The sequence below is a fragment of the Silurus meridionalis genome, chromosome 8 (genome assembly GCF_014805685.1).
Source record: "Silurus meridionalis isolate SWU-2019-XX chromosome 8, ASM1480568v1, whole genome shotgun sequence".
Taxonomy (NCBI): domain Eukaryota; kingdom Metazoa; phylum Chordata; class Actinopteri; order Siluriformes; family Siluridae; genus Silurus; species Silurus meridionalis.
Window position 1 is genome coordinate 6,786,948 of NC_060891.1, and position 16,698 is coordinate 6,803,645.

Below are 16,698 nucleotides of genomic sequence, written 5' to 3' on the forward strand. Positions count from 1 at the left end.
TTCAAATAACACGTCATGACTCTCTGCTCTCCCCTTCAGCCACTGCTTGTAACCTTGGGGTAACTATGGACAATGAACTGTTCTTCCTCCCACAAGTCACTAATGTGGCTCGCTCCTGTCGATTTCTTCTCTACAACATCTGAAGGATTCAACCATTTCTGTCCAGACAAGCTGCCCAGGTGCTTGTTCAGTCTCTTGTCATTTCAAGACTCAACTACTTCAACTCTCTGCTGACAGGTCTTCCCCTGAATGCTATTCGTCCACTGCAAATGATCCAAAATGCAGCTGCCCGACTTGTGTTCAATTTGCCCAAGTTCTCCCACACCACCCCACTGCTGCGCTCCCTTCACTGGCTTCCAGTAGCTGCACGTATCAGATTCAAGACACTGATGCTTGCCTACAAGGCCAAAAATGGACCAGCACCATCTTACCTCAGAGACCTCATCACATCTCGCACTGCTCCACGCTGTCTGAGATCCTCCAGCACTGCTCGACTGGTACCACCTTCTCTCAGAATGAGAGGAAAGTTTACTTCAAGGCTCTTTTCTGTTCTGGCACCGAGGTGGTGGAATGAACTTTCCCTAGATGTCCGTACAGCAGAGTCCCTGACTATCTTCAAGCAGCGATTGAAGACCTCTTCCTGAAATACTTAAATTAGCACTTTCCAAGTTTGCTTTGTAGAATTGTAGAGTTATATTTATATTAAGTTTGTAATCTTGCGTACCAGTGTAGATTTATTCATTACTAGAGACTCTGTTGTCCCCTCATGTTTCAAACAGTCCACCATTGTTCCTGTCCCGAAGAAACCCCAGACCACCTGCCTTAACGACTACCGCCCTGCAGCTCTGACCTCAGTAGTGATAAAGTGCTTCGAGAGACTGGTCAGAGACTTCATCACTGCCTCACTACTGGACACACTGGACCCACTACAGTTTGCGTACCGTCAGAACCGTTCTACTGAGGATGCCATTGCTCATCTCCTTCACACTACGATGAGCCACCTGGACCACAGAAATAGGAATTATACAGAGATGTTGTTTGTGGACTACAGTTCAGCATTTAACACTATAATTCCCTCCACACTCACCTCTAAGTTGGAGGTCCTGGCACAGCCTGCCAGGCAGACAGACCACAAGCCGTACGGGTCGGAAAACACACTTCATCCACCCTCACCCTCAGCACCCCCAGGGTTGTGTTCTGAGCCCCCTGCTGTACTCACTGTACACGTATGACTGTGTGGCCATTTCCAACTCCACCACCATCATCAAGTTTGCCGACGACACTGTTGTGGTGGGCCTGATCTCCAACAACGACGAGATGGCCTACCTACCGGAGGTTAAAAACCTGGAGAGATGGCCCCAGGAGAACAACCCTCTCCTGAAAGTCAGCAAGACTAAGGAGTTGATCCTGGACACGAGCAGGAGCGGTCATACCAACCGCTCCCTGAAAGCGAACACAGAGAGAATGAGGTGGAGCTTCTTCCCACAGGCCATTCGGAGTTTAAACCAGGAGACACCCAGGATCTAAAAGCTGGCCCACTCTCTCCATCATCACACTTCTCTGTACATATCTCACCTTTCGCACCACGACACTTTAAACTCTGGACTCGCACAGCACAGTGCACTTTATATTTTTATACCACACTATATCGCACACGGACACTTTACACCACACCATTCCGAACACGGACACTTATGGACATTTTACACCACACCATACCGCACACAGACACTTTATGGACAATCTAAAACCACCTTAAATTGTCTATTGTTTACTGTTTCACTGTTTACTGCGATAAGATTTTTTCTTTGTATATACATCCTTTTCTTTCATATATATATATATATATATATATATATATATATATATATATATATATATATATATATATATATATATATATATTCTATATATATATATATATATTCTATATATTTTATTTTATATAGTTTTTATACTTTATTTATCAGTCTTCATTTTCTTTGTATTATTTTTTTTCCCACCCCTTACCTCATGCCAGACCGTCGTTAAACTCAAAGCACTTTTGTACGTCGCTCTGGATAAGGGCGTCTGCTAAATGCCCCAAATGTAAATGTAAATGAGCATACCAAATCATGTTACTGACATGTTGCGAGTTAACTTATAAAAAAATAAACATAACTTATTTTATAAATTATTATAAATTATAAATCTTATAAATATAATGTATTTTGGCATCAAACACAGCCATTAGGGTTGCACAAGCCAGTGCACTCTTAGCGCCGGTCCCAAGCCTGGATAATTGGGGAGGGTTGCGTTAGGATGTTAGGATGTCTTTCTCTTTTCATCCACACCATTATATAACAGTTTAAACCCATCTCCAATGTTCCTCACTTTACTCCCTTTTCACTTGTTTAGGAGACCAAGTGGAAAGGGAGTAAGGCCAGGAACATTGGAGATGGGTTTAAACTGTTTTATCATGATGTGGATGGAAAGAGAAATGGTGTAGGGGCGATTCTGAAGGAAGAGTACAGTAAGAGTGTAGTGGAGTTGAAGAGAGTTTCTGATGAAAGTGAAGCTGGAAGTTGAAGGGGTGATGATAAATTTCATCAAGTCAAGAAGCTTTTATTGTCATTTCAATCATATATAGCTGACGCAGTACACAGTGAAATGAAACAACAATCCTCGAGAACCCTGGTGCTACATTTAACAACATAAAATATCATCACAGAAAACACAGAGCTGACTAGTAAGTTTCTTCGCCACATAAAGTGCATTGAGTGCAACCTGGTGCAAACAGTGCAAAAACAACAACAAGACAGTGCAAGACAATGCAGTACAGACAACACAAGACAGTGTAGGACAAATACACAAAGCACAAAATGGCACCACTAGTAAACCTGTTGTATATTACACACTGCGGTGTGTAAAAGAGTACTAAGTACAGGAGTGAACATTATTGTTGCGGATTGTCCGCTGTTACTGGTGATTGTGTTATTGACCGCCGCAGAACTCTGGTCAGGGAGTTTGAGTCATCAGATAGAGTTAAGCCATTTATTGCACAAGAATAACATTACACACAGGGTCATGTGTGCATGGTAGTTTCTAGGAATGAAATAAAGAAACAACTGTTTAACACATAATAACTATAACATGACAGGTCTAGCACGAACATTAGCCAACTGGTACAACAGACACCATACAGAAGCTTTAGTCATAACTCTCAATAAGTAAGTGAGACAACATACTGCATAGTGCACTGAATTATTAAGAAACAGAAATAGATGCTTATTACATTTACTAATAAACCACCACAGTAGTTACTGAAACCCATTACTCAAATGTTACATGTCGATGAAAAAACTAGTAGCATGTTTCGCCCGAGCAGTCATACTAATGAGCAGCTATGCTAGCGGCTAACCCGGCGATATAACAGGTGCATCAACACAGTTAAAATACAGATTATATATTTAACCTCCTGTAGCAAAATGAAAATCACATCGTAGTCTTCTTTAACAATCTCTACGATTATAGAGGAACAATGGAGCACACTTACAGCTTTACAAACTTTATCCTGCGCTCTAACATCACCTGTAATGCATCCAGAGTGCCACTGCGCCTTGACTGCGCAATTCGTGCGCCACTGCCTATGCTCAATGCGCCAGTGTCTGAGAAGCCGCGCTCGAGATGCTGCGCATGCGTGACTCGCGCCGAAAAGAAGAGAATTCACAACAGCCGCCCCCACACTTGAACAGCAAATGGGTAATATGGAAAATTCTCTACACATCGTTGGGGTCACCCTCTAAAGACGGTAACTGAATCAGGCGAGCAACTGGTCTGAGATACACTTTGCCATCAATGACAACTTCCGCAGTCCGCACACGTCCATCGCTACTGGGCAATGTCTTCTGAACCTTTCCTATGGGCCACTGAGCTCTTGGGAGTTGTGGATCCACTATTAGCACAAAAGAGTCTACTTACAAGTTTGATAAAGTTTTATTTACATTTACATTTGCGGCATTTAGCATACGCCCTTATCCAGAGCAACGTACAAAAGTGCTTTAAATCTCTAGTAATGAATAAATCTACACTGGTACGCAAGATTACAAACTCAATTTAAATATAACTCGAATTCTACAAACTTGGAAAGTGCTAATTTAGGTATTTCAGGAAGAGGTAGGTCTTCAGTCGTTGCTTAAAGATAATCAGGGACTCTGCTGTACGGACATCTAGGGGAAGTTCATTCCACCACCTCGGTGGCAGAACAGAGAAGAGCCTTGAAGTGTACTTACCTCTCATTCTGAGAGAAGGTGCTACCAGTCGAGCAGTGCTGGAGGATCTCAGACAGCGTGGTGCAGTGCAAGATGTGATGAGGTCTCTGAGGTAAGATGGTGCTAGTCCATTTTTGGCCTTGTAGGCAAGCATCAGTGTTTTGAATCTGATACGTGCAGCTACTGGAAGCCAGTGAAGGGAGCGCAGCAGTGGGGTGGTGTGGGAAAACTTGGGCCGATTGAACACAAGTCGTGCAGCTGCATTTTGGATCATTTGCAGTGGATGAATAGCGTTCAGGGGGAGACCTGCCAGCAGAGAGTTGCAGTAGTCAAGTCTTGAAATGACAAGAGACTGAACAAGCACCTGGGCAGCCTGTATGGACAGAAATGGTCAAATCCTTCGGATGTTATAGAGAAGAAATCGACAAGAACGAGCAACATTAGCGACATGTGGGAAAAAAGACAGTTCATTGTCCATAGTTACCCCAAGGTTACGAGCAGTGGCTGAAGGAGAGCAGAGAGTCATGAAGTGTTATTTGGAGATCTTGACCTGGGGATGAATCACCTGGGATGACCAGCAGTTCTGTTTTGCTGGGGTTGAGTTTAAGTTGGTGAGCACTCATCCATAAAGATATGTCTGACAAGCATGCTGAGATCCGAGCGGAAGCTGTGGTATCTGATGGAGGGAAAGAAAAGATGAGTTGAGTGTCATCTGCATAGCAGTGATAAGAAAACCCATGTGAGGATATGACTTCACCAATGGAGTGGGTATAGAGGGAGAAAAGGAGGGGACCAAGTACAGAGCCTTGTGGGACACCAGTGGTGAGTCTGCATGGGGCAGATGTGGATCCCCTCAATGTTACCTGGTATGAGCGACCTTCCAGGTAGGAAGCAAACCATTCCCATGCTGTTCCGCAGATACCAAGGCTCTTGAGGGTTGACAAAAGTGTCTTGTGGTTGACTGTGTCAAATGCTGCTGAAAGGTCCAGAAAGATAAGTACAGATGACAGCTTGGCTGACCGAGCAGCATGTAGTTTCTCAGAAACAGCCAATAGGGCCGTCTCTGTGGAATGTGCCGCTTTGAACCCAGACTGGTTTGGATCATGGAGGTTGTTCTGTGAGAGATAGACAGACAGTTGGTTAAAAACAGTGCATTCCAGAGATTTAGAAAGAAAGGAGAGAAGTGATACCGGTCTGTAGTTGTTGATGTCTGATGGATCCAGAGCAGGTTTCTTCAAGATAGGAATGACCCTTGCCTGCTTGAAGGTAGTTTTCAAGTAGTTTTTAGGTAGTTTCACTTTATGCCACTTCTGTCGAGTTTGAAGCGTTGGAAGGTAGTTTCTGGTGAAACTTATCCAGAATTGGTCAACAATGTTCTAACAGTGACGCCACCACTGCCGCCCCATTTCTCCTGGAGCATAAGCCACTTGAGGAAGTGATGCATCCCGCCGCCCCATAAGGAGAAGGTTAGGTGTGACTGGGTCAATGTCAGCTATGTCGGTGGAGGCATATCCTAGTGGTTTTTAATTGAGAATCCCCTCCACTTCCACTAGCACTGTGGACAAAACATCCTCTGTCACTGCCTGACCACCTACAGCTACCTGAAGAGCACTCTTCACGGAGCGGACCTCCCGTTCCCATACACCACCAAAATGTGGAGCACCTGGTGGGTTAAACCTGAAGCTGATTTGGTAGTCTGCAAGGCGGTTCTGGAGTTCTGGCTCCACACTAGAAAAGGCTTCCAGCATTTCTTGTTCTGCTCCACGGAAGTTGGTGCCACAGTCTGACCGGATCTCCCTAAGTCGACCCCTCCTGGCTATGAATCTACGGAGTGCAAGAAGGAAGGCATCCACATCCAGTGCATTCAGGAGCTCAATGTGAATTGCCCTTGTCGTGAGACACTTAAAGATAAGGCCCCAGCGCTTCTCATTACGCCTTCCTATTTTAGTCAGGTATGGGCCGAAGCAGTCCACTCCTGTTGAGTAAAATGGTGGACAGAGCAGTCGGAGGCATTCTGGTGGCAAATCAGCCATTTGTGGGACCTTCGGTTGGGCTCTCCATCGCTGGCAGGCCAGACAGGTAAGTTGATGATGCTTGATTGCCTGCCGTCCCTTAAGAATCCAATACTGTCTTCGTATCTCAGCAAAGACTCTCTCGGCTCCTGAATGTAATAGCCGCTCATCAAATTCTTTAATAAGGAGCTTTGTGATTGTTTGTTTAGGGTCCAGCACAATGGGGTGAATTTGTTCTGGTTCTGAGTTGGCCAGCCTCCGTAGTCTCCCCCCAACCCTGATCAGCTTGGTCAGTGAGTCCCACTCAGGAGCAAGTTTTACCAGACGACTGTGCCTGGGAACAGGTTTCTGGGCTTCCAAAGCTGCTACTTCTTCTGGAAAGCTCTGAGCTTGGCATGATCTCAGCAGAAAAACTTTAGCTTCCCTGCTAGTCATGGGTACATCACTGGATGTGGCTGGCCCCTGACAGGTCTGTTGAGTTTCTTTCAGCAATTCCTGCCAGGTCCTGAATTGGGTTGCATCTGGGAGATTAGAGTTAGCATCAACTGTCATTATTGAGTAACAAGATGAGCCTTTCAGTTCAGACACCACTTTAGAAGGGGTGACTTCTGGTCTCTTAGGCCAGTGTACTGGGTCCTGCTTCAGAAATGAATGGCCTTGGCTCCACCGTCTGGGTTTTGACAGTTCTTGGAGAATTTTACCCCTCGTTATGTCATCTGCAGGGTTATCCTGTGTATTAACATATCTCCATGATCTGTGGTCTGTTAGCTCCTGTATCTCTGAGACTCGTGTCCCCACAGACACCTTGTACCGGCAGGAGTCTGATTGAATCCACTCCAAGACAGTCATCAAGTCTGTCCATAAGATCGTCTGGGTGATGGAGATTGTCAGCTGCTCCCTCACCACTTTGGCTAGCTGAGCCCCAGCTAAGGCAGCACAAAGCTAAAAGCGTGGTATGGACTGCTGCCTCTTAGGAGCAACTCAAGATCTGGCCATTATAAAGGAGACATGGATGTCACTGTCCAGGTTAACCACCAAATATGCCATTGCCCCGTATGCCCTTTCTGAAGCATCAAAGAAAACATGGAGAGAACTGGGCTGCACCACTGAAGCTAAGGGCGCTGGTGAGTAACAGCGAGGAACGGATACCTTACTGAGATGTACGAGTTCACACCCCCAGTTAGTCCAGGCGGTCCGAAGGTTTGGAGGTAGGTCTGGATCGTCCCAATCTCTCTTTTAAGCCCATAACTGCTGAATGATTACTTTTTCTCTGGTGGTAAATGGTAGGATGAATCCCAGTGGATCATACTGGGATGCCAACACCTGATAGGCGGCTCTCATGGTCAGTGCTTTGTGATCAATAGGCCGATAATGGTAGCCGAGGGTATCAGCTGCACAATTCCACCTAAGGCCTAATGCAGGCTCCAGTGGGTCATTGTGGGTTTGCAACAACCACTGCTCTGTAACAGAAGACCGTGCTTCAGATGAAAGATGAGCTACCACTGCCGGATGACTGCTGGCCCACTGTCTGAGGTCAAATCCTCCCTCTGCCAACATGCTGCGTAACTGATCCACTGCTTGCTTGGCCGCGGAGGCCGTAGGGAAACTGGTCATGCAATATCCACGTATTTGTATGCATGATGCTGCAGTGCAAAGATCGCACAGCATGGGCTGCTCGTTGTGCCGAATGGAAGAACCTGCCATTCATATATGTCTGGAGTGTTCTCACTTTGCAGGTCTCTCCAAATAAAACGGAGAAAGGGTCTATCTGTAGGCAGTAGACGGACCTGATGAAACATGCCTTTGATGTCTGAACTTACTGCAACCGGATGTTGTCTGAACCTTAGAAGTACTCCTAACACTGATGGTCCAAGGGTGGGACCAGGTAGGAGCTGATCATTCAGGGACAGGCCATGATGCTTAAAGGAACAGTCGAACACCAGTCGGAACTTATTGTTATGACACACCAGGTGATGAGGCAAGTAACATCCCGGCTGTGTTGCTTCCCTCTGGTCAAGTTTAAATACGCACCCTGCCTCAATGAGTTTAGTGATCTCTTCTGAGTAGATTAAGGCCTTCTCAGGATCCTTACTGAGTCTCCTTTCTATACTTCTCAGATTTGCAAGCACGTAGTGCATAGACCCTTCAGGTTTCGGTGCACCCGCTTTCCATAGAAGAGGGGTGGCGTAACGTTATACTTCATCTACCGTGACTCGCTGAGTTCGGGACTCCAGCATCTGCATTGCTTCCTTGTCTTGCCTAGAACAGACAACCAGTTTCTCATTGCGGAATGGTAGCACATCCAGCTGCCATAATCTTTCCACATTCCTGTAGAGGAGATCATCTGGGTGTGTAGTAGAGGTGAAGAAACACTGCTGCACTGGTGCATGGTCTGTGATACCCATTTCTGCCCCCTGGAGAGCCCAACCAAGAGCTGTACGAATGGCTACCGGTCCCCCTTTGGTACCTTGGCGAACAGGTGCTTTGGCACTTGGTCTGAGCCTATGAGCACCAATGGATGGACCTTGCGAAACGGCTGTAGAGGTACCCCCCTTAAATGTGCATACTTCTTCTGGAGTGTCCGCACTGGGTATGACTGTTCCACTAGATCGAGACCAGAGGCTGTAAATGCTCCCAACACCTTATATCGTTTCTCTGGGTTACCTCTTGGAGAGATTTCAAAGTTCACTCTAGAGACACTTAGATAAGTGGTATCTGGTCGTACAGTGTGAAGGGCTAGAGTCTCGTGTTCACCATGCAGCTGAAGCTGCTGGACAGCAGTGGGTAGAATCATGGTGCGCTGTGCTCCATCATCCAATATGGCATAAGTCTCCATCGTCTTTGATTTGTGGTGCAGCAGCACTGGTACTACTTTCAAAAGCACTCTGCCTGACGAAATAGAGGGTAAGAGGTAGACACGGCTATCAGAGGTAACTGACGATGTATTGGTTGTGCGACGTTGAGCCACACCATGAAGTACCTGGAGGTGAATCCCGCCACAGTCACTGCAGGGTTTCTTTAGATTGCAAGCCTCAGGAGTGTGTAAACAAGCACATCTCCAGCAGCGCTTGCCATCTGAAATCCACTTTCTAAGGTCCGCCTCTGACTGCTCTTTAATACTGCTGCATCGAGTGATGTAGTGTTCTTTGCTACAGCAGAAAAGGGAGTTGACCCAGGGTGTGGCCTTTTTACATAATACCTGTGGAGTGGAAGAGGCTTTAGCCTCTGGGGATGCTGTACCATGATACAAGGCTGTACTCTGGCCTTTAAGTTTTGCTCCACTCTTCTTCTTAGTGCTTACAGATCTCTCATACTGATAGCGTTGCACTAACTTACTAGAGAGTCTTTGTTGCTGAGCCTTGATTTGAAGCCATCCTGCAAAGTCCTGTAGGTTGTACGGATTTATGCTAGGGGAGTTGAGCTTTCCTTGTAGCTGGAGGTACTCTATGAAGCCATCTCTTAAGAACTTGGGCAGCTTACTAAGCAGACGATCCACATGTGAGCAGCAGTTTAGCTCCATGCATATAGGACCCTCCAATGACACAACAATTATAATTAAACAAAAATGTAAACAAAATGTTGTGCAAATGAGCAATAGCAGCAGTCAAAAAAGATGTGCAAAAACAGAATGTAAACAGTTTGTAGTTAGAGTTGATGTAATATGAGTGGTGCTGAAGACATGGATGTGTGAAGTGAGTATGATTGTGTGTTTGAGTCCGGGTTGTACAGATCAGTCACACTTTCCTCTGTAGGGTCTTGCTATCCGACACGGTGCAGTTCCCAAACCCATTGACTAAAAGATGTTAAGGTTTTTGTTGGGAGTGACGACGAAGGACAGGATTAGAAATGAGTTTATTAGAGTGACAGCGTGTGTAAGACGTTTTGGAGACAAGGTGAGGGAGGTGAGATGAAGATGGTTTGGACATGTGCAGAGGAGAGACATGGTTTATATTCTAGGAGAATGCTGAGGATGGAGCTGCCTGGAAGAGGAGAAGAGGAAGGCCAAGGAGGAGGTTAATGGATGTGGTGAGGGAAGACATGCAGGTAGTTGGTTTAAGGGAGGCAGATGTAGAGGACATGGAGGTATGAAGACGGATGATCACCTGTCGCGACCCCTAATGGGAGAAGACGAAAGAAGATGAAGAAAAAAATCCAAAATCACATTTTTTTTTCATTAAAACATTACAGTTACAGTCTTCCTCAGTTAAAAAAAATTGATATGTCCGTTATAAATATATGGTTTATGAGATTGACAAATTATTGCATCCTTCTTATATAGTGTCAACTTTTTATGGAATTGGGGTTTTACAGGGCCATTCAAAAAGAATGAACCGATATCATGAAGAATTGCTTCAGTTCTCAAGCATCGTCATGGAATGAGTCAGTGACTATTTGAAAGAGAAGTTATCTAAGTTTTAAATGGCTGCCACAGTGGCAATGTATTTGCGTTCTTCCGGAAATGTTCAGTTGTTATATTGCATAATAAAATCAGTTCATTCTTTTTGAATAACCCTGTATAATGTGTCAGGTGTTGTTTGGCTATGTAGTTTAATTTATATCGGTTGAGTTCAGTTGACTTTTTTATTTACATGTATGTGTTGCATATGTCAAAAACATTTAATCATTGAATGAATACTACACATCCTCAGTATTGTATTTAACCAATGAGAAGGGAGCAAACTAACCAATTACAACTGCAGCTCTGCTAGAATACTAAGATAAGCCAGAAATTTTGAATACAGAATGTTCTGTTCCCTTATAAAAAATACAGCACACACAATTCGGATCACACTGTATGTTCCATCGCACTCATCTTTTAATCTTTAATACAAAAAGGCTGAGTATGAGGCAATATCATCTTTTTTTACCCAAATACCTAAGCTCATGGTACTGTGTTGTTCCCTTTTCTTGAGGTTTGTTAGAAAAGGCACGTTTAAAACATAAAAAAAAAATTAAATCAGCAAAAAAGAAAAAAGATAAAGAATTAATTTCTAACACAGCTGTGGTTGTTCCATCCCACTGAGGCAAGACAATTTGCAGCTGTTATGCATTATACATAAGATACATTATTATTTCAAAATAAACTATTTAAAAAATGTATAGTGCAGAAAGGGCAACATTATTTACTCAGTAAACATTACATATGTTGAGTCAAAGCTGCTACTTTAAAATTTAAATACTAATGAAAGATGACAGTTTGAAGTCTTTTCATTTCTTCGGGAAAAAAAATATTATTCAACTTTGATGTCTAGACCTTCAAATGAGACATCAGATTTGTACAGTGGTTTAAAAAGTTACCCAAAATTTTAGGGGGGATATACACCCACATTTGGGTGAAGAAAGGCAAAAGCTTTCCACATTCACAATTTTGCATTTACTTTGCCTTTTCTAAGGTATAAAGCTTGCACACAAATCCACAAATAACCAGCTTAGCATTACTTTCTAGCACAGGTGTTTGATTCTAAGGATCTACTTCATTTGGCTATTCCCTCCATTCACAAACCATTGCTTGGTCACATACTTACTACCAATCCTAGATTCATCAATCATACTGCCAGACAGTAAACAATGAGATTGCTCTGTGAATTTAAGTGATCTATTATTGCTGCTTCTATTTAGAAAATAATAGCACTTACAGCTGACCAGAGGAGATCTAGCATGGCAGAAATTTCACCTAATGTTAGAGCTCATGAAGCCATGCTTTTGTAATAGATGCAGTATGTGATTTAGCATTGTCTGGCTGAAATATACAACACCTTCCAGCTAAAAATGTCTGGTTGGAAGCATTTTTTGCTGCTCTAAAACCTTGTATATACCTTTCAGCATTAATGATGCTTGTTCAGATGTGAAAACTGCCCATTCCATATGCACTAATGCAACCCCATGCCCATGCAGGCTTTTGATTTGAGCACTAATTATAAGCATGATCGTCCCGTTCCTCTTAAGTCTGGAAGAGTTTTACTTCGAGATCTGATCTTCAGTTAAAATTTATCATAAGTCATTAAGGAACTAGTAACACCCTCTAGAGACATGACATTAATTGAGTCATAATTTTCTTATTCTTACTTCTTAACTTTTACACACATCTAACATACAGTATATATCTATCAGGGCTGTCAATCAATTAAAATAATGAATCATGATTTTTCTTCTTTCGTCTTCTCCCAATAGGGGTCGCCACAGCGGATCATTTGTCTCCATACCCCCCCTGTCCTCTACATCTGCCTCTTTCAACCCAACCACCTGCATGTGTTTCCTTACCACATCCATAAACCACCTTCTTGGCCTTCCTCTATTTCTCCCTTCTGGTGGCTCCATCCTCAGCATTCTCCTACCGATATACCCCATGTCCCTCCTCTGCACATGTCCAAACTATCTCAATCTCGCCTTCCTCACCTTGTTGCCAAAACGTCCAAAATGCACTGTCCCTCTGATAAACTCATTTCTAATCCTGTCCATCTTTGTCACTTACAATAAAAACCTCAACATCTTCAGCTTTGCTACCTCCAGCTCCACCTCTTGCCACTGTCTCTAAACCATACAACATTGCAGGTCTCACCTGAACTCCTCCACCTTCTCCGCCTCTTTTCCCTGCAACCGCACCACTCCACTGCCCTTGCTCTCATTCACACACATGTACTCTGTTTTACTCCTACTGACTTTCATTCCCCTTCTCTTCAGCGCATACCTCCACCTCTTTAGGCTCTTCTCAACCTGCTCCCTACTCTCACCACAAATAACAATAACAATAAACAAACAGGAAAGGGTTCAGAGCCGATCCTTTATGCAGTCCAACCTCCACCTTGAACCAGTCTGTCATTCCTACTGCACACTTTACTGCTGCCACACTGCCCTCATACATGTCCTGCACCACCCTTACATACTCGCAACTTAATTGCACATTATATGTTCTAAATGTACAGTACCTTCATTTAATACTTTTAAATTTGTAATACTTTAATTAACATGGACATGAATTAACATGAACAAATATGGATGCTTTATCTAAATGTATTTTTATGACACGTTTGTCAACCCCAGAGGGGTAATTGCTGGATGTGTGCATCATGGTGGATTTTTGTGCTTGATTTGAGACTTGGCACATCAGTAAAACAAATGTGTAGCAACAGGGATAACAGCAGACTTAAGAGGATTGTAAAACCAATCATATTCAAGAATTTGCGGGACATTCACAAGGAGTGGACTACAGTTAGAGTCAGTGTTTTAAGAGCCACCAGGGACAGACCTTAGGACATAAGCTACAACTGAATTTCTTTTGTCAAGTCACTTTTAAATCAGAAAAAATGTCAGAGGCATCTCACCTAGGTTAAGGACAAAAAGGACTGCTGCTCAGTGAGCCAAAGTCCTCTGTTAAGATTAAATAAACTTTTGCATCTCATTTGGAAATTAATGTCGCAGAGTCTGGAGGAAGAGAGGAGAGGCACAAAATCCAAGTTGCTTGAGGTCCAGTGTAAAGTTTGCACAGTCAGTGGTGGTCTGGGGAGCCTTGTCATCTGCTGGTGTTGGTCCACTGTGTTTTATTAGGTCCAAGGTCAGCACAGCCATTTATCAGGAAGTTTTAGAATGCTTTCCTCTGCGGACCAGCTTTATGGAGATGCTGATTTCATTTTCTGACAGGACTTGGCACCTGCCCACACTGCCAAAAGTATGAATAACTGGGGAGGCAGTAGCTCAGTGATTAAGGTATTGGACTTTGGATCGGACAGTCACAAGTTCAAATCCCACCACCACTAAGCTTCACTGCTGGGCCCTTGAGCAAAGCTGTCAGGGATCCCCCTGCCAGCCCTCCCTCCGAGGCTCTCTCTCTTTCAGCCTCTTCCGGCGCTAATCGCCGACACCTGTTCCACATTACCTGGCCCCTTTATAAGTTCCCGTTCCGACCTCACTCGCTGTCAGATCTACTTAGTTGCTACAGTGTTCTACTGTCATTCCATGCTGGTTCTTGCTCCTTGTTCCGACTCTAGATTATACTCGCTATCTGGATTATACTCGCTATCTGGATGATACCCACTTTACGGATTATACCCGCTATACCGATTATACCCGCATTCAGGATTCTACTCGCGTTACGGTTCGTGCCCCTCCCGGACTTTTGTTTGTGTACTGAACTTAAACAAAGTATGATTATGTTACTCCCGCTTCCTACACGTGGTCATTGCCATGACAAATGCCCTTAACCCTCCCCTGCTCATTTGTAAGTTGCTTTATATAAGGGTGTCTGCCCATGTCATAAATGTAAATGTACCTGGACTATGGTATCCATGTGCTTGATTTGCCAGCAAACTCCCCTGTCCGTATTGAGAAGAGGACGATGCAAGACACCAGACCCAACCATGCAGAAGAGCTAAAGGCCGCTATCAGAGCAACCTGGGCTTCCATAACACCTCAGCGGTGCCGCAGACTGATTGCTTCCATGCCACGCCACATTGCTGCGGTAATTCATGCAAAGGGACCCCCACCAAGTATTGAGTGTTGTACGATGGAAAAAAAAAATATGATGTTCCGACTTGTTGTATTCATCTTAATTAATATTCTAACTTTCTGAGACAATTAATTTTGGGTTTTCATTAGCTGTAAGCAATAATCATCAAAATAAAAGAAATAAACACTTAAAAATCTGTGTGTAATGAATCTATATAATATGCACATCACTTTTTGAATTTAATTACTGAAATCAATAAACTTTTAGATCTGTATTTGCTGAAACAACACCAGATGTCCACTTGTTTCTGCTCTGATAATTGTACTTAGCACAGATTTCCCATTTGTGCCACTATTTGCTCTTTGCTTTTTTAACCACAGGGGCGATGTTAGTTTTTTAGCAGGTCAATCCAAGATCGCAGCTTACAGTGTAGAAATAGCATGGCAGGTGATTCCTTTGTGGTATTTTATTATGCCAGTGTAGGAACCTCTGCTAAACTAAGTGTGACCCCTTTGAACAACATGCTTAAATCCACAAAAAAGCATTCTTCTATGCTGTTTGTAGCTGGTTGAAAAGGTACAGAATGAGCTTGTTCACACTATTAGCCTTGCAGAATGTCTGAAACTCCCTTGAAATTAATTGGGGCTCATTCTTAATGACCAGCACTTCTGGAAGCACATACAGGCTAAACAATGCCCTTAGAATGTGAATGTTATTTGCAGATGTGGGTGATTTCAAACAAACTTCAGGCCATTTAAAGTGGTCATGCACAACTACCAAGTTCATCTCTCAAATGGACCTTGCAATGCCCACATGTATGCTTGGCCAAGATGATTCTGGCTACCTATAAGGGTGTAGTGGTGAGGGAACAAAAGTTTTGGTCAAGTCAGCTTACGTATGGGGCAAGTACACAATCATGGCATTGCAGAAAACATTATGTTGTCACCATTTCGATTACTTGGTAAAGAAGCTAAATTTGTGATGATAAAATCTGCAAATTCTATGAGAAAATCAGAGTAGGGCCCTGGGGGTCTATTAATAATAATTAATGGAATTGACTGACTAGACCTACTTTTTGACACTAAATATTTTATGTTGGTTTAAAGAACTTTGAATGGTTTACATATGTGTTTAGTCTTTTGTGTGACGCTTAGATTGTTATTATAGATAGCTGCGACTCCGCCTCCTCTGCCATTTAGACAGGGCTGGCGTATGTAACTATACCCAGGAGGACTTGCTTTATTTAATGCTACGTATTCATTTGGTTTAATGCACGTTTCTGTCAAACACATTATTTTAGACTCCTGGTCAGGAATAATTTTGTTTATAGTAAGCGTTTTTGACGTGAGACATCTAATATTCAACAATCTTTAGATCAGAGGTGCTGGCTGTGCAGACCTATTTAATTTAATGCTAATCAGGTTACTTAAACAGGCTCTTTGGGAATTCCTACATCTTGGTTTCGCTTGGGGGACAGACAAAGTCTCAATTTGGTGGATCCTGAGTGACGACTCTGTGCAGCTAGCAGACGGTCGGTTTAGCCTGTCTGTCTGCTCCCTGGCCTTGGCTCTGGACAGTCACATTTTAACTAGTGCTGTTCTGAGAATATGACCTATACTACAAGAAATGAGAGCAGCACCTTCCCGAGTGGGATGGATACCGTCCAGCCCTAACAGGCCAGCCTTGCCCTCAAAATTGCTTGAATTATTTATGAAGCCCACATTGTTTTTGGAGCACCACTCGGACATCCAGCAGTTCAGCGACCATAACCTGCTATAGGATACATCGCTACATCGCATTGGGTTGGGGCCAGAGCATGTTACAGCATCGGACATTGCCTTCGCTAATTTACACACCTCTATAATTTTACTATTTTATTTGACTGTTGATGGCATATATCATAAGCTCCTGTGTGAAAATCTATCTTAGAGAGCCTGTGCTTTCTTAAAAACCTAAGCTGACCTGCTATGTCTGGTGCCCTGGCTCCCGGTAT